Source organism: Procambarus clarkii, chromosome 12 (genome assembly GCF_040958095.1).
Source record: "Procambarus clarkii isolate CNS0578487 chromosome 12, FALCON_Pclarkii_2.0, whole genome shotgun sequence".
Lineage (NCBI taxonomy): Eukaryota > Metazoa > Arthropoda > Malacostraca > Decapoda > Cambaridae > Procambarus > Procambarus clarkii.
The window spans coordinates 42,142,608-42,161,437 of NC_091161.1; the positions used below are offsets into that span (position 1 = coordinate 42,142,608).

An 18,830-nucleotide genomic window follows, 5' to 3' on the forward strand; every position below is an offset into this window, starting at 1 on the left:
TCATATATTTAAACTAGCTTGCTTCCTTCGGAGCCTTCTTTGTTAGCTTGGAATAAAAGGACGTAGTTAGTGTCCTTGCTCTTAATGCCGTTATCTGTGGTTATAGGAGCTCCGCCAGTTATTATATAATATTTTCTTCCCCAATAAAGAGAGACTTTGCAGTTACAAATCAGGAGCACCACGTTACCGCGTTCCAGAGACCCAGAAACGTTCACCTTGTAACGGTTCTATTGTTACGTAAAGTATGGTGACAATAAACACAGACACTAAGATACTATATATATATTTGGTCGAATATACAAAAGTACACAGGTGATACTTTGGTGTGAGTTGAGCGCACTGAGCGTCGGTACAGTATCTCGCAAGTGTCTGCTCTAGACCACACTTGAAAGTAGACTAATTAATGTTTGCTATTCTGCTGCTTATATGTTCGGGCAACACCTCACCGTGTTGCCCGGGCAACACCTCACCTCATTCATCTCCAAAGGTTGACAGGAATGCAGGCGATGAGTCACAATAACGTGGCTGAAGTATGTTGACCAGACCACACACTAGAAGTTGAAGGGACGACGACGTTTCGGTCCGTCCTGGACCATTCTCAAGTCGATTGTGGACCTGGACCAATCTCAAGTCGATTGAGAATGGTCCAGGACGGACCGAAACGTCGTCGTCCCTTCAACTTCTAGTGTGTGGTTGACAGGAATATTAACAATACATTTGGAGCGAGTATATTATTGGGATAATCTACTCGCAACAACCTTAACACTTCACAGGTCCTGCCGCCTGACCACAATATTTGTCGACTTGCAGAATTGCTACAGCATTCAAGGGCTACCAATACCTTGTGCACGATACTGATGATGGCCACGTAGCTGCAAGTGCTCAGCCTCCCGAAACTGTCCGACGGTATATTCAGCTTGCTAGGTTTAGCCCCGGTACTTTCCCTTCACGCTAAAACTTTTCGCTTCCCAGTCTCCCCTAACCCCAAGTGAAGCATCACCCTCTTGGGTATTTTTATATATATACATCTATTTGATTGGACTGGTGGGATAGAAGACAGACTAACAAATATGGACAGAGGAGGGGATTGAAATTTAACCGAAATTGTTAGCTTAACATTAACCATATAATACACCACAACTTAATCTTCAAATTATGGGCCTGAAGAATGGTTAACCACTCGGAAGTGGTTAACGCATAGAGTACTTTAGACTATACCTATTAGAGGATCACTGCTTCGAGGCATAGTGTGTTAAACTATTAAAATTATTAAACGTGTTCCCTTCACCTATGGTACTTAGGTGGGAATATGTATCAACTATATAATGACCAACTGCGATTCGAGAGAAGCTTTTCCAAGTAACTTTAATCCCTCCATACCTGCAGCAGCGTTGTAAAAGACCAAGTTCATGGGTCTGGTTGACCATACCTGTAGTGCTGTTGTACTGATGCACCCTCGTACATACCTGAAATAACATTAAATACATCAAAATACTAAATTGAACATCTTGTAAAGTTTGAGTAACATCATGGAAAACAATCGATCAGGTCAGATTTTGCTTGATCTATAAAGCTGACCTACCACCGAATGGCAAAATCTCAGACTCGACTTATCCAAAGCCCGTTGTCAACACAACGGCCAAGTGGTCGTTAACCCGGCAGCCAAACATGAACGTTCTCAACACAACGGCCAAGTGGTCGTTAACCCGGCAGCCAAACATGAACGTGAAGAACGCTTCACATTTAACTTCTCAGTCTATGCTCGTTCATGCACTGATCCACAACAGTTCACACATTTTAACACACTGTACTTAAAATAGTTTTTGATGTGACCTATTATATGTTATTTATTAGGCGAGGGAGACAGGTTGGAATACACTCACGTTGTTTCCTTCAACTATCAGACCTATACACAATTTAAATATACATTAATATTTACTTATATTGGAAAAAATATAGTACTTGGTTACACAAGACGTTAATGTTAATTAAGGCGTCTCTGGGGTTGGCTGCAGCGTGGACGACACTGACTCTGGATGGCTAGTTTCATTCACATAGGATGGGGGGGGGGGGGGAGGGGATGTGACGCTTTCTAGATTAAAAGTCTTTGGTCTGTGTTTCAAGGATTGAAATATGATAGTTCACAAGAAACACCTTATAACTGCAGAATTTAACTAATAATTTTGTCAACATTTTTCACCTGCTTTTGGTGGAACGCTCAGTTTCACTATGAGTGTAACACTCAAGCCGCTGTTGTTGAACAGTTTATCACATGGCAGGCGTTTTTAGAATTAAATTTTGCTTTAATAATCATCAAAAGTCTTAATCTAGGTAAAAGTTTCCACTAATAGACAGGTATATTACTCAATATCATATTTACAAATGAGTAAACCAGAGCTAATTGAATAATTTTAAATAAAGCTTTAACATCTTGTAACTATGCTTATTTAGACAATCAGCAAATATAGACTATTCCACCAATAGAATACAATGTGATAAAATAACTAATCATCTAGAGTAACTTGCCTGTAAGCCTGGCACAGGTAACCTCATGCACAGGACTGTCCAGGTGACTAATTTAGTAAAACCAATGAGGCGGGCGCTGAGCAGCACCTCTCCCCACGCCGGCCCGCGCCACACTGCCCGCCGCGCCTCTTGACTAGCTTGGCCTGATGGGTCAACTACCTGTGACGTCATTCATCTCACCTGACATGAGGCCGCCACACACATAAATAATTCACAAGTCACTTCCACAATATTAATATAGTTTATTTCTATTAATGTGAAGTATGAGCAAGTGTGAGTATGTATTAAAAGCACATACTTCACTACAGGACATTAAACCCACTACCACACCTACCTAGTAGCTTGGAAGCTCCATAACGCCTTCTGTAACTGTTATGTTGGGGTCTAGGCCAGGGTCCAGGTACAGCAACCGGTTACGGTGCTCAGCGTCCTGTGTGTATATATTACTGTATGCCTGTAGGGTCGAACTCTTAGGTCTTGGACCCCGCCTTTCTTATCGTCGATTGTCTAGTTACCGAATCAAGACCTATTTTTCCTATCATAGCATCTACATGTGTTTCCATCACACACACACACACACACACACACACACATATTCCCAGGATACAGCCCGCAGCAGCAGTTTAACTCCCAGATACCTGTTTACTGCTTCGTGAACAAATCATCAAGTGAATGAAAATCTGCCAATTTGTTTCTGCTTCGATCGGGAATCGAATCCGGGTCCTTTGAACTACGACCCTAGAGTGCTGTCCACTTGGTTGCGCAGCCCGTCCTCCAAACAAAGATCCAAAAGTGATTCCATGCACCCGCCAAACCCCCTGTTTATGAATGAAAAGCGGTTTACACACGACTCACAACTGCTGACGTTCGAACATATCCGGAACAAGTGCTTCACTGACGAATTTTGTTCGAATCACAACGCTATAAATGCTTCACCCACGTACTACAAATACAAATAATCGCCAACAGAACCTAAACACCTGACCTAACCTATCCTATGCCTATATATGCACAATATGCTAATATATTATAATATTAATTTATACTTGAGAAAATTCCCGTTTTGAATGAACAGCATGTTAAAATTTATGACTGCGTCTGTGGGGTTGACCGCTGGATGGAATGGACTTGAGTCGAGGACGGGTTGGGTTGCGAGGACGTGTGCGTGCGTGTATGTGTTTGTGCGAACTCTCCTAAATGTACTCGCCAAAATGTGCCTGCAGGGTCAAGCTAGGCTCCTAGCCACCTCCCCCCACCCCCCGCCTTCTAAACGTTCTAAGATTAATGCAATGTCTTCTTTTCCCCTCATTTATCATATTTCCATTTAAAACTTTGAATCGATTTATCTTCAACGTCTTTACGTCTAACCAGTTGCACTTATTGACAGCCCTGAGACTGAAAAAGGTCTTAATGACGTCCCTGTGACTTATTTCCGTCTCTAATTTCCTTGTGTGACCCCTAGTTCTGCTGTTCCTAGCTTCCAACAATATTGCTTTGTCTACCTTGTCAATTTCCATTAGAATCTTATATATTGCTATCAGATCCCCCTCATCTCTCCTTTCCTCCAGTGTGGTAAGGTCCAGTTCTCTCAGTCTTATTTTATAGCTTAAACTCTTCAGCTCTGGAACAAGTCTCGTTGCATATCTTTGGACCTTTTCTAGTTTCTTCTTGTCCTTTTACAGGTAAGAGTTCCATGCCGGGGATGCATATTCATGTGTGGCTCTCACCTTCGCTGTAAATAGGTACAGGAAAGCCCTCGTGTTTAAATTTCTGAAGGATACACGGATGTTGGCCAGTATGCCATTATGAAGCTGTTATTCTGCTAATGTGGGCATCTAACATCACAAATGGGGTTATGTCCACTACTAGGACTTTCTTCCTTTCTGATGTAAGAATCAGTTTTCCCTTTTATCCTATACTTTTGTCCTGGTCTTAGTGTGCCTGTTCCAATCCTCATAACTTTGCATTTGGCCATGCTTAGCTCTAGCAGCCATTTCTTTCTGAAATATTTTAAGTGTGTCCAAATCTGATTAAATGCCTCACAATCTGCTACTGTCCTGAGACTTCTCAAACTTTGCATCATCTGTAAATATTGAAATGAAGGCACAAATTTCCTGTCAGGTGATTGACAAATTCGAAACAGTATGGGACCCATAAGCGACCCTTGTAGTACTCCACTTGTAACCTCTCTCTCCCCTCTGCTTCCTTCTTGAGAGAGAATCTCTGACCCAATCAGCATTAGGGAAACCTAAACAAACTGCCCCTGGTGTGGATGGTATAACTTGTAACACCTTGAGCTTACTGAATGATGTCCCAAGCCACCCTCTGATTGACCTCTATTAAATGAGCCTCTCACAAGGTATCTTGCCAAAGAAATGGACACAAAGTTTCATAGAACCAATTCCTATACCTATCTCTCAAAATTCAGACCCATAGTAAATCGTCAGTTGTATCCTCTGATTTTTGTCTGTAGGGATAACGTTTCTATTAACTATCTTTCAGGACCCTTTCCTCTGTTTTATGAGCTGTGGAAAAGAAGGCAGATATACAAGGCAGAGAATGAAATCAAAGACAACAAAACGCAACTACTTCATGCTACAAACGAATGGAGAAATAGCAACATCGACGAAAGTATCCGTACCCGCATTGAACAACACCTCGACATCCTCACAGACCGACATCACCTCAGCACTGAAACAAGGATTATCAAGAAACTAACATCATTATATGGAGGACCTATGGCAATTCCACGACCAAGAGTGGTGGAATTGGAGTGGTGAGTGTGAGGGACAGCTAGCCACCCCTCCTGCCACCACCCGTGTCCACCCCTGCCGCCACCACCCCTGTCATCCCTCCCACGCCGGCCGCCCGGGGGATGGAGGGGACTCCACCAACTAACCAGGAACCCCTCAGCCAAGAACAGGGTCCTGGGAACAGTGCACCCAGACGTGCAACCAGAGGACCCAGACTCAGAGGAACGTGTCGGGTGTGTGACGAATCTCACAGCCTTAGAAAGATGGAACCCTACGTCAACACAACGGCTGTGAGGGTTCATGGACGGAACCTGTAGAGAGAGAAGGCCCACAGGTCCCCCCGGCACCCCCACACATCCCAGCAAACTTCATGTCATCAGATGACCTCCTGGGGGCCATCAAAGCATCCACCACCAGAACTCTTCCCCACATTCCTAAAGCAGCGCGCCCATTTGCAGCAGGAAAATATACAGACCTTTTAAGGAAAGTAAATGAACGGTCTGAAAATCTTAATGCTGCAGCCACCATCAAAGCATGGCATAATTTGTTCCTGTTTGGCAATATTTGCTTAGGCGTACCTGCAAGAGGAGGCAAGTCACTAGCCTCATCAGTCACTAGGGCAATAAATAATTTCCCCAGAGCTGACAACTTGATCCCCATCCCTCCTCAACGCAAAAACCGTCGTGGCAGACCCAAGAGTTCCAATGACAATTTTAAACTTGGAACACAAGTGACCAAAAAAATTGCTCTTGCGACACAAGAGCCTTTAACAGCAGTGGCCATGTGGAGGGGACGATGGACATTACCTGTAGCTCCCTCATACACACCTGCAGCGCCCTCACACACACCCGTAGCTCTCTCAACACACCTGCAATAGAAAAGCCCTTTTAAATATGTTTCGAGCAAATTAACTAGTGCATAAAACTTTAAAATATCTATACAAGTACATATATGTAAAGGACATTTGCAGACATTCTGGAAACAGAAAAGAATTAGAATAAAGTTATAACCATCCCCAAACGTGTTTAAATATAATAAGGAAAGCAAAATGTCGCTTAGAATTACTTGTAGATTTCTCTATCCTGACATGTAAGATACCTCACTCACGGAAAAAAAAATGCTACGCCCTCAGTTGTCCATACATTCACGTGGAAGGCACAGAATGCTAAATAGAGTGGCAAACACGAAAATGGCTTTGGAGAAAAGCCAATTTATTTTATACCCAGGCGAAAGAGGTTTCAAAAGGTTGAACATTGAGCATGGAACTGGCTGGAAGACCCACTTGCATACCGACACTTGCATACATGCCTGTCGTAGCATACAGCTACGACAGGCAACAACCCTGCAACAATCAGTACTGGTCAGAACAAAACCGACAATCCCCACACATAATGGATCTGCCTAAAAAATCATCAAATTACCCCAAATAGAGTAACCTCGTTCATCTATACCAACATACAAGGTGTGAAAACAAAAGCAAATAACCAAGTTCCATTCATAAATAATCTCTTCACTGAGCCAAATGGAGAATTTGGACCTTTCACAGAAACCCATGAAAGAGAACTTTGACAGTGAGAACTTTGACAGTGAGAACTTTGACAGTGAGAACTGGATACCAGAATATAATTTATATAGATGTGATAGGGTAAATAGGTCACACGGAGGAGTACGTTTGCATAAAGAGAGAATCTAGTATGCTTTGAGCTTCTTAACTCTCGAAATGAGGTGTTAACTCTACTGGTAATAAAAAAGGAAAAAAATTGCTTATAAATCCTAATATTTAAACCACCAGATGCAACGACGGAGGAATTCACAAATCAGATATAGAATAGTCTCGATAATCTGGCAAACCCAATAAATGATATCTTCCTAGGTGACTAACTTGCCCAGTCTAAGATAGAGACTAGGGACCAAGAATATTATTCCAAGAAATCTATCTGGACATAACCAACCACATTAGAGAACTACTTAGATTCTGTGACAAATTTTCACTCAACCAGCAGATAGTAAACTAATTACGAAAATATTCTAGATCTGAACTTCACAAACAATGGAGACAATCAAGGACATTACAGTCGCATACCACATACTTAGATCACAAGCTCATTGAAGAGCAAACATAATACCTGTAATAGCCCTAAAACAAAGATCATGTATGAGGGGTTATTCAATAAATTAAATATTAATATAAGGATAGTCTGGGAAAAGATAAACAGGGAACTTAAAATAAAATTCCATTGAATGTTTTAAGTAATAATAATCCCACACAAGATAGAGAACAACTGACTTCCAAAGAATATAAAGTTTAAAACTTGTTCCTTTGTTGAAAGCCAGAATGAGGACCAACGTAGAGAGAACAATCAGATGAAACTACAAAAAAAGGAAAAAAAACTGCTAAGGAGACACGACTATCTCAACAATAAAAAAATAATTCAAATGGGTTTAAAAAAATCTAGCAAAGACTAAAGCAATCATATCAAATTTTAGAAATGCAATCAGAACACATATGGCATTCAAGAGAAGGAAAACAAAATATTCCTTCACATATGTGAAAAAAGCAAAAGCCACTGTCAGTATTGGACCTATTCTTACAAGTGAAGGTTCATACAGAGGATAACACGGTATTTGTGATATCCAAACTCCTGAAAATATATCTGATACGAACACGAATTCTGCAGATTTTGAAGGGGAAATTAACAACATGCCAATGAACTCAATATTTATAAAGGAATGCCAAGTACCAGTAGCATTGTGTGGAGAAAGAGCTTGCACACAAAGGAGATACGAGTTCCGCTTAAATCAATAGATTTCGTATATTTTGCTCTTCTTTACAAGGGAGGAAGTAAAGCAATGGTTAAGAATTATATACCAGTCGCACTAACGTCCTACATAATAAAAGTATTTGAGAGGGGGATCAGGAGGCAGGTTTCTAGTTATATGGAGACCTATGACCTCAACCCAGGTCAACATGGATTTAGAGTGGGGAAGATCATGCCTCTTGCAGCTACTTGACCACTACGACAAAATCACCGAGGCATTAAAAGAAAAACAGAATGCAGTTTGGTATATGCGGACTTCACAAAGGCATCTGATACTTGTGACCAAAGAGTAGTAACACACTAAATAAGGTCAATGGGAATATCAGATAAAGTAGGTCGGTGGTGTTAAAATTTCTATGGAATAGAACACGGGGCAACGGTCAACCAAACAAAGAGAGTTCAAGCACAGTTAAAAGCTCTACCGCAGAGTACAGTCTTTGCACCACTGTTTTTTCCTTATTCTCAAATCAGATATAGACATTTATACAAGTCACAGCGTCATATCACCTTCTGCGGATGACAAAAATCAGCATGAAACTGAATTCTGTTGAAGACATTGATAAACTACAAACATATATTAATTAGATTTTCGACTGGGCGGCAGAAAATAGCATGTTGTTATCAGTGATAAATTCCAGGAACTCTGGTACGGTAAAAATGAGGACATTTAATAAAATATAGGGTACAAAACACAATCAAATCTGTCCATAGTAGGAAAGCATAATGTAAATGATATGGGAATAATAAGGACTGATGCCCTAACGTTAAGGAGCATAAAGCAAATTTAGCATCATCCAGAAAAATGATAGGAAGGATTATGAGAAACGTCAAATCCAGGGATCCCCTTACAATGGTTGTACTATTCACATCACTCCTGCTGTCCGTCATTAGTACTGTTCGATACTCGCTTCCTCCTTAAGAGCAGGAGAGATTACTGAAAGAGGGAATACAAAAAACAAACGGCATAGACAGACACGATAAAGCACCAAATTTATTGGGATCGTTTCAAAGAGCTCTAAATGTTCTCTCTAGAAAGGAGATGAGCGAGGTACCAAATAATATACATATCGAAAATATTGGAGGGCAAGCTCCCAAATCCCAGTAAAATAACAACATACTGGAGTGAACGATATGAAAGGAAAATTCAGATTAGAATCATTGAAGAGTAAGCCCAAAGGCACAATCAGAGAACATTGTATAAACATCAGAGGTTCACGGTTGTTCAACATACCCCCAGCGAGCATAAGAAATATTGCCGGAACAAACGTGGACGTCTTCAAGAGAATTCTTGACAGTTTTCTTCAAGAAGTGCAGGACCAACCGGGCTGTGGTGGATATGTGGGCCTGCAGGCCGCTCTAAGCAATAGCCCGCTGGACCAAGCGCTCAATGAGTCAAGCCTGGTCCTCCAGCCGGGCTTGGGGAGTATTAGAACTTCCAGAACGCCATCCAGGTGCAGTACTAAATTTGTAATATAAATAAAAGCTCAGGATTATGTAAATACGCTCTTGTCAAATGCAGTCGTGTGTCATTGTCTGGTTAGTAATTATTCTTGGAATGATGGCACACAATGGCCCTGTGTGCACTGCCTGGAGATTAGGGCAGATATTGACAGGCTAATGAAGCAGGTGAAACCATAATGTAGGGCAAGGTGTCTCGCAAGGATCCAAAGGAGAAGCGCCATCGAGATAGCTGGCGAGTGGTGGATCAATTGAGTTAAGGTGGCAAAGGACGTCAAAGAAATCAAGAACACTGGTTAAAACGTAGAACCACTCCAGTTGAATGGGAAAAGACCTTGTGCGGTAACTAAGAAGAGAAGCTGAGCATCACAACAAAAGTCTGGGCATGTGTCGAGATCTTGGCACATGCGCTGGTTAGGCAAAACCCTCTGCTCTACAAATGCTAGTGGTTGGGCATATTCTCTGCGGCCAAGGGGTAAAGTTAATAAGAAATAGTGTGATGTAATATGATCAAGCCCACTGTCTGCGTCTCGGTAAACAATATCCACCGAGCTAGAAACATAAATTTAAATATAGTTGCAATGACAAAGATATTGTACGAGTAATGCAATTCCATTACTAAATAACTGGAAAGCTTGCATTAGTAAGAACACCATGTATGCTGTTACACGATATACTTTTCATGGAAGGCGTGTGGCAGCTTTTGCAGAGTCAAGTGCGTAGGACTGTTGTAGGCATCACAGAAAAAGTGATATGGTTATGGCCATTGGAAGCTGTGGCTGCTGTTGTAGCCGCTTCAACGTGAATTAGGTCGATGTACTGTTGCAAATTACAACACAAGATAAAGTACGAGGTAGTGAGTCAAGAACTACATCACTTATCAAATTGTAGAGGAAAACGAGTGGTAACACACACGAGTAGTCAGATTGTGGTCACACCGAGGTGTGGTCAAAGATTAAGACAGCCTTAGGTCACGTAAGCCAATGTTACAGCCAAGAGGTCACAAAGGTTGATCCAAAGTTCTTGGAAACAAATAGATATACGTTTAATGTAATTATAGCGTCCTTGGGATGCTGGGTGTGGTAGTGAATGCAATGACCAGTTGGAGGGCAGTCTTGTGGAAGCCGCGGTTTTAATCAAGTATTCCTCTTTATCTGCTTTTGACAGTGGCAGACACCAGCCTAATGTGGGGACCCGATGTGATCTTGTTAACTCCAGTCGAGTCTGCATTGTGTGAATATGGTAGATTAACCGGGTGTGGAGTGTTGTAGTGATGATTCTGGGTTGAACTTAGAGGTTACGAGTTACAGATGATGGGCAGGTTTGTCTAGTGCGTTTATTGCCAAGGGTTGCCAATTTCCAGTACAAACCTATTGGTACACCTCAAGGGTCTAGGTGGAGAAAAATACATTGTATGAAGTTATATTTCATGAAGCTAATGATATACAGTAGGGTAAATATTGTATTCAGAACGAATCTGGGTTTGAGTTTACGACAGACAACAATAAATGAATCCACTAACAAACGTCAATGTATGAACAAAACACGGAACAATTAACAATATAATAGAGGAAACCAACTATTTTACACTAATCTATTTCGGTCGAGCATGAGAAGTGGCAATACGTCTAAGAATTAAATGCAGTGCAAGAGTGGGACTGAAAATTTTGCTCAGCAAACTGTTGAAATAATTAAATGGAAAATGATCTACCTAATAATAGAAGTTACACACAAGCCATCAAACTTTAAGAGAAGAGAACAGCTTTTATGGGAACTAATATCTAGAGCTTCTAGGTCTAACAATAAACACCGACTAATTTGAGTACAATAAACTTTTATTTGCTATACAGGAAATTAATTAGTTTTAAATTTATGACTGCTTCATTAAACAAAATAATATTGTGCCAACACAGTAAGATAACATAGACTTGTGTAACAGGGAGACACTGATAAGTAGCATCTTAAAAGGGAGAGAGTTAGGCAACAGAGATCACGAGGAAATTACCTTAAAGAAGACACGAAAAAGTTATTTGAGAGAAACTTAAGGCGCCAGATTTTTCTCACATCTGATTCATATATTTAGGGGTTCTTTGGGAATTTTAAATTTGGCAGACCTGAACATGGGAGTTGGGCAGTTCTTGAGCCTTGTCTTGTTTACCGAGGTGGTTACTGGATTATGATGTAATGTTTTTATTTAAAAAAAAATACAAATAAAACCCAGAAACGTGGTATGCTATAGATTGATGATTTAAAATAGTAGTGACCCAAAATGAATAACCATGGCACTAAAGATCCTAACCAGAAAACGGAAGGCTTAATACAAACAAATTATGACACGAATATTTAAGAAAATGTACGAATTTTAGGGCAAGCAAAGAAAGCCTTCAGTGTTTCACCAGATGAAACAAAGATTACAGACAACACCTAGCTATTAAAAAGTAAGTTTAATAACTGATAATGAAAATAATTTAAATTACGAGATCATAAGAAAGTACCAAAGAACATTATGAATACAGCAGCACAAATCTACGTAGAATGTGCAGATGACGTCCTGACAAGTTTAGTGGTTACCAGAGGAAATTATTAAACAAACAAACAAATATAAAAGGATGCAATGGCGATCACAGGTAGGTGGTGGTGGTAAGCTGCCACAGCCACAAGGTCACCTGACCTTAAGGCAGACAGGATGTCTCCAAGGGACAGTCAGAGATTGCAGGTATTTCAAATATAATGTTTATATGAAACTCTGTGGGTTAATTTTTTACTTTAATCATCTTAAAGTTAAGTGAGCAATACTTTCGAGCGTTTCCTGCATCATTTAAAAAAAAAAATAGCTAAAATATATTTAAAATTTGGGATGTGATTACAATACCCCTGAACATGTTTTTTCTCTCTTCAGAGCCAGCTATGTTTATACGTTCTGCTTGTAGGGGAATCTGGCTCCAAGATATTGATGATAAATCTCATAAGTCATTCGAAGGACCATCCTTAAGAAAAGGAAATAATTGGAGAACCAGTGCCTATGGATTTCTAATTTAAGTATGACGGAAATCTATTACTGTATAATGAATGAACTGTAGTTATAATAAATTACGAAGCCAAATCCCTCCACACACTTGGAGGGGTTTGATTAGTACAGAGAAAATAACACATTTCAAGTACAGAGAAATGAAGATTAATACACATGATATATTGAATATGAAATTTTGAAGATTTTAATTAATCTTTGGATTAATAAAATACAATATTCTATAAACTACATGAACGAAATAACAGCTTAGCTGTATGAAGGAAAACTACCATGCATTGGGATATATTCGTCACGAGAAACTTTTTTCATCAGGCTATCCTGGGAACACGTGATCGAGGCGGCATCAAATCTTCCTTATGATCAGCAATTCCAAGCTAAGAGGCGAGTAGTATGTAGAAATCATCTAGAGTGTTATAATACCACGTATTTCTAAATTAGATGTGGTAAAGCCCTGTAAACACACTTACTGGTTATTTTTAATGAGCGTGCAGCATAACGACAAATCGTCCTACCTATTATGTTAAATGTGATCACAAGAAACAGGGGAATTGGACTTAGAGATTTGCCGATACTGATGTCTGTGATATGATGAAGCAGTCACGTCCTCCTAGCGTCCATAGTGGCATGGATGGTGGGTTGATGAGCCGGTAATTTGACCAGCTTCCAGACAATCTCTCAAGCTTAATGGCGTCGCTTGCCAGACCTTCCTCCTTCCCGGGTAGCTCGCCATGCGCAGTTTTGCTATGGCGCGCTTAATATTATCTATGATTTAATTAATATCCCGGTTTATAGGAACTAAAGACTATCAAGAATTACAGAGAATTGCTTTGTCTTATTTGACAATATTCAAATTCTCATTTCTTAACAATTAAATGTACATTGTTCAATATGAGAGAGTACTGAATATAAATTCAGTCGTATGTAAATGCACTGGAATAGCAATTCGTAATTGCAAGAATTATTACCAGCTAATAAACAATACTATATAAACGAATATAAATGTATTATCTGCTTCAATTCACTAAGTATATTCATGCAATAGAGCTATTAAATAATAATACTCTCTAAAGAATGTGAAATAAAGAGAATTTAATATAATTCTCATGAATGTAAATATTTTCCCTTTCGTCGTGTGATCTGATGGAACACTTGACTAGAATTTCTGGGGAAATGAGGCGTTATTATGAGTTAATTAAATGATGTTAATTTCACTAATCTACTGGTTAGTAGTGTTAGTAAAATTATATTACACAGTACAAGAATAGTTTCTTAAGGTACTGAATATTAGTAATAAAGTGCTGGATATTTCCAACCCTGCTATCATACCCCCTCAAAGCTAAACAGGATAATAGAAATTCGCTTGTGTTACTTTAAACAACGAGCTAAACTTTCCCCAGTTCTTAAGCACCTGAACATCAATCTAGTGGTTAAAAATAACATGATTAAGCCCATTTTAATCAGGAACTCGCCCCTCTCTTCAGCAGGGGGAGTGAGTGTGAGAGTGAGTTTGTGTTTTCGATCTCTTGTAACGATTGGGAGTGTGAAGCTTTGACAAACTAGTAAATCTTTGAGTTCGCACTTAACAACATTGTGCGATTAGAATGGGCCTAACAATCCAATGCATTGCATTAACATGTTTGTAATGCATTGCATTTACATTGCAGTGTTGCATCCTCAACGGTGCTGTTTTCGGCCTCAGTGTAGCATTCATCCACCACATGCTGCTGCCGGGACTGAAACAGGTGCTGGGGCTCTTCCTGGATGAGGAACAGGGGCCAGTGTGATCGTTTGTGCTGCCCATCCTCACGAACCCATCCTCTTAAAAATAAAGTCGCTTTCGCTCGTATGCGCGCTATGGCCGAAAATGGACGTAATGTTACATGAAGTCGGCTCACAAAAGTGATGTACTGTCCCGTTTTCTGTTTGAGTCCTCTGGCTTACTCAGAAAGGTTAGGAGAGGAAACTTTTAATTAACATTTTTCATGATGTCTTAAAACTTAAGGAGAATTTCCTGCCCACCTAACCTACCAGCAGACCCTAAACTTACTGTTTTGGAAAAAAGAGATCCAAACTATACTTTCATTTTTTTCCATTTTCAAATTACGTCCATATTCGTTCATATTCGGCCATACGGGCAACTGGCCATTCACCCGTAATTTGTAAGAGGACAAGTTGGGCCATCTTCAACACATTGTGGTTCCTGCCACTCCTTGTGCTCTCCAGGATCATTAACACCATATGGTTTCAAGACACAGCTGACAATGCGTATCCCCAGCACCTAGGACGTCGCCACCTAATAAGCAGCATCAGTAAACTTGTAACCGATATTCTTATCTCCATCTTTGTCCAGTTTCTTTTTCTCATACAGGCTAGCTTGATGAAGCTGGAGCCTCTGGTGGGTGTAGATTTGATCCTGAACGGTATTCACCTGTGTATGCTTAATGCTCTCTATGCCTTTGAGTACAGATGGTTCAACATGGGTTGGGAACTATAGAAGAGATTAAGTTTCATCGAGGAGAACTGGCCGTACTTCATGGGGTTTGGCCTTCCCCTGGCACTTATCACAATGTATCAATCTTCAATGTATATTAGTGGATATCTCTTTGCTTTGTCACTTCCTGTTTTCATCATCAGTGCCAACGAGGCTGATCCAGTGTTCAACACCAATGGTTGCCAAATGCATTTGTTTTCTTTGGTAGTTGTGTGTCCATCCGCATCATCCAGATTCTAGTCACAAGATATCGTCCACCGATTCCCAGCAAGACTCCTCAGCCATCTCCTTATCGCTCTACTTCCATTCTTCCCAGTAAACGTTATGAAGATTGTTTTACTCAATGGGAATTGCTTCAGACATTTGAAGCTGTTTTATTGTCTGTGACCAAAGCAAAAGTTGCTTCACCAAAGATGCAACAATATTTCATATTAATATTGCTTGGCCGGCAGTTGTTCTGTTGTATACTAAGAATTATTTTGACCACATGTTGATTGATGATGATTTAGAGATCCCATCTCTCTTCCCCAGAGGTGGAGCTACATGTATTAATCCCCATGGATTTTTTATATCCACATAACTTGATCAAATAGGTCATCGACGTGGGTGATTTCTTACACCCCCTTACTCACTCAACTGGAACTTGTTCCATCAGCTATGAGAGTTGTTATTTGGCTGCCTCTCTTGCCATCTTGTGCAAGGGACTATAGTTAGCAATAGTATCTGAGGAAAATATGCGAGTGTATAGTAATTTTAAGGTGTTATGAGTGGCTTGTGAAGTCTATGAGAAATATAGAACAAGAAATGTGACTGTACTTAAAATAGTAAAATGGAGTGAGACATTGACAGTATGTGACGAATTTGTAAGCTCATAAATGACTCATAAGTAGATGTAAGGAAGCCAGACACCTGGATGGACAGCGCTTCGGATTCGCAGTCGTGAGTTTCCGGGTTCGATCCCCCGGTGGAGGCGGAAACAAATGGCACGAATTTCTTTCGCCCCGATGCAACTGTTCACCTAGCAGTGATATAGGTACCTGGGAGTTAGACAGCTGCTACAGGCTGATTCCTGGGGATGTATAACAAAAAAGGAGGCCTGGTCGAGGACGCTAAGCCTCGAAATCATCTCAAGATAAGCCTGAAGATAAGATACATGTCAGTTTATATAATCATAATATTAATTGGAGAGAGGCAAAGCATATTGCTAAGTGCAGGGGTAATGATGAACGCAATTTGATCAAGTCAGCCAAAATTAACCAATGTCCCAATATTTTTTATGTTAGCATTTACCTGTACAAACTAGACCCATATTTATATATTCTAGTTACAAATTGTAACTACGTACTTAGCTATGAAGGCAGGCTCGTGATTCGTCGATCTTTACCTGACCACAGTAAAGTGCGGCAACGACATAGGGTGGCAGGGTGGGGGCGGGGGGGGGGGGGTGGGGTGGGGTGGGGGATAAGTTATATTTAATTTCTCTCCAAGCATTTCACTCTTAGAATGTCAGCCCCACTCCCATCCTGACGTTTTATACCGGGAAAAGATGGAAGGCCTTCGTCAGTGATGTGAATTGGCGATCAGAGCACTATCCAGATAGAAAGCTTTCTTCCATCGGCACTGACCCGATGAAGGGGATGTCAGCTGAATGAATTGGGCTCTTTATTCACTCCTGGTGCCAGTTATACAGCACCATGTTCCACCAAATCAAGGTTCGGTTCCAAGGAACCAACACCATGGCCGAGATTCTGGCCCTCTTGACGGCGAATTCTGATGTTGCTTCCATCGACGTCATCATGGAGGAAAAGGGACTCCAGATTCTGTCCAGCAGTGCTGTAACACTCCAAGGCCTGTTCAATCCCACAACAATCGCAGCATTAGAGCCAGAAAACCCGATCCTCGTGCCACCCCACCACTATGATTCGGTAAGAAGCACATTCGTGTACCGAGTGAGCGCTCTTATCGCGGAAAGAATGATATAAACTATCATCCACATAATCACCTTTCAGAACCGGTCACTGACTACCGTTTCAGGAAATCTCATCCAGCAGAATGGAAACCTGAGAGCCACCCTCAAGTCTCCAGTAGAGGCCACTCTCGCGGCTGACAACGGCCTCAAATGTTTTGGCGTGGTCTGCACACCCCATCATATCTCCAGGGAACAATACTGCCGCCTATGTCAATGCTTCAGGTGTTACCAATGCACTCACTATGTCCAGAAATGCCACAGCCAGGTCAGAGATGTAGTATCTTTGCACGAAACCAAGTAGTAGATATCCGTCAGTCCCGTGGGATTATTGAAATGTGCCCTGGGTGTCTGCTTGGGGGCAATGTCTACTGTGGGTGTTAAGTCCAACCCATGAAGGGCATCACAACCACAGCGAGTGCAGATAAACGCTGAAACGGCTGCGTCCGTTAGTGGTCGAGACTTCCTCTGAAGTCTCTTCCTCTGCCTGCTTCTCACTATAGGAACTGCCAAGCTGAATTGCAACCTTGTCTCCTATGTGGAGACGCCCACACCACCGTCTCACCGGACTGTTCTTCAAGGAAAGCCGAAATACAGAGCATAACCGAAGCCTGACAGGCCACTGTAACAGCCAAACCGTTCATAATCATGTATTCTTCATAAATGTGATTGTATAAACGCGCCTGTATGTTAGTTACTGCAGGAGGGAACTTTCTTGCCGGGCCAAGACATAACACCTCAGTGCTAGGGGGTTAGAGATTACAAATGTTGTCACCGGTAATTGTTATGTAAAGTTTCATCTTGAAGATGCCCTTTTAAAGAATGGATTCTGTGCACTCCTTAATTGTATGTTTAAGGAAGGATTGAGTGAAAAAGTATATAGTCAGGTAGGTTTCCAGCCAGGAATTTAATAGATAGCAGAGCAGCTCGACTTTTGAGGCGGCAACACTGACTTCAGTAAGGTCACCAGGGACGCAGCCTCACCCCCACCTCACCCCCCTTCTACTCCGATACTCCATCTTAGTTAATTTGGTGTGAGAAAGGGTATTACTTAATTTTGAGAGTATTTTATATTGGAGACTTGATCCAAGCTATTCACAAAGAAAGGATCTATGTAGTAGTTCTTTTTAAAGTGACGAGGATTCTGGGACAAGTGCAGATGACTCTTTTAGAATAAGTGAACTAGTTTCTGGTAGACGCAAGAGACACTCGCGGCTCAGTAGCAGCGTCAGTGGTGGTAAATGGCTACTGACCACCTTGTTTGTTAGTTCATTTAAATTTGGTTAATTCATGTTATTATATTGATCTCATTTTGTTCTCTGAATTAAGTTCATACTAATTATAGGTTAAAAACTAAGCTAAATAAAATTTATTATCTTTAAGATTATTTTACTCTACAATTATCATGTCAAATATTTTATATATTCATCTTGACAGTCTCTACTGATTTTTTGTTCTCTCCACCAAATTTGTGACCTTTGTCTAGTGACCTTTACTCTACCTCTAATTGTTTCATTTCTTTTGTTTACTTGCATCTATTGTTGTGTTTTGCTATAATTATTCTCTAATTTTAGTAGACTTAATACTTTGTAAGCTCTTTTTGTATTGTTATATTATTGTATTGTTGTGTTTTGCTATAATTACTTTCTATTTTACAGCAGATTTAGTATTTAACAGTTCCTGTAATTGCTTATCTTATTGTATCGTGACATTATTTTATCTATATGCTTACTGATATTGATCCTGATCGAAATCTTCTGTCCCATATCCACACAAATCAGCACAT

At 40.6% G+C, this 18,830-nt stretch overlaps 1 long non-coding RNA gene and 1 pseudogene across 3 annotated transcripts in view; both read left to right on the forward strand.

Moving 5' to 3' along the window:
- The window catches only part of LOC138363911 (uncharacterized), a 564,751-nt gene that overhangs the window by 300,794 nt on the left and 245,127 nt on the right, over positions 1–18,830 (forward strand). The gene's annotated exons all lie outside the window — the stretch shown is intronic.
- Positions 6,802–16,730, forward strand: LOC123749306 (etoposide-induced protein 2.4 homolog; annotated as a pseudogene).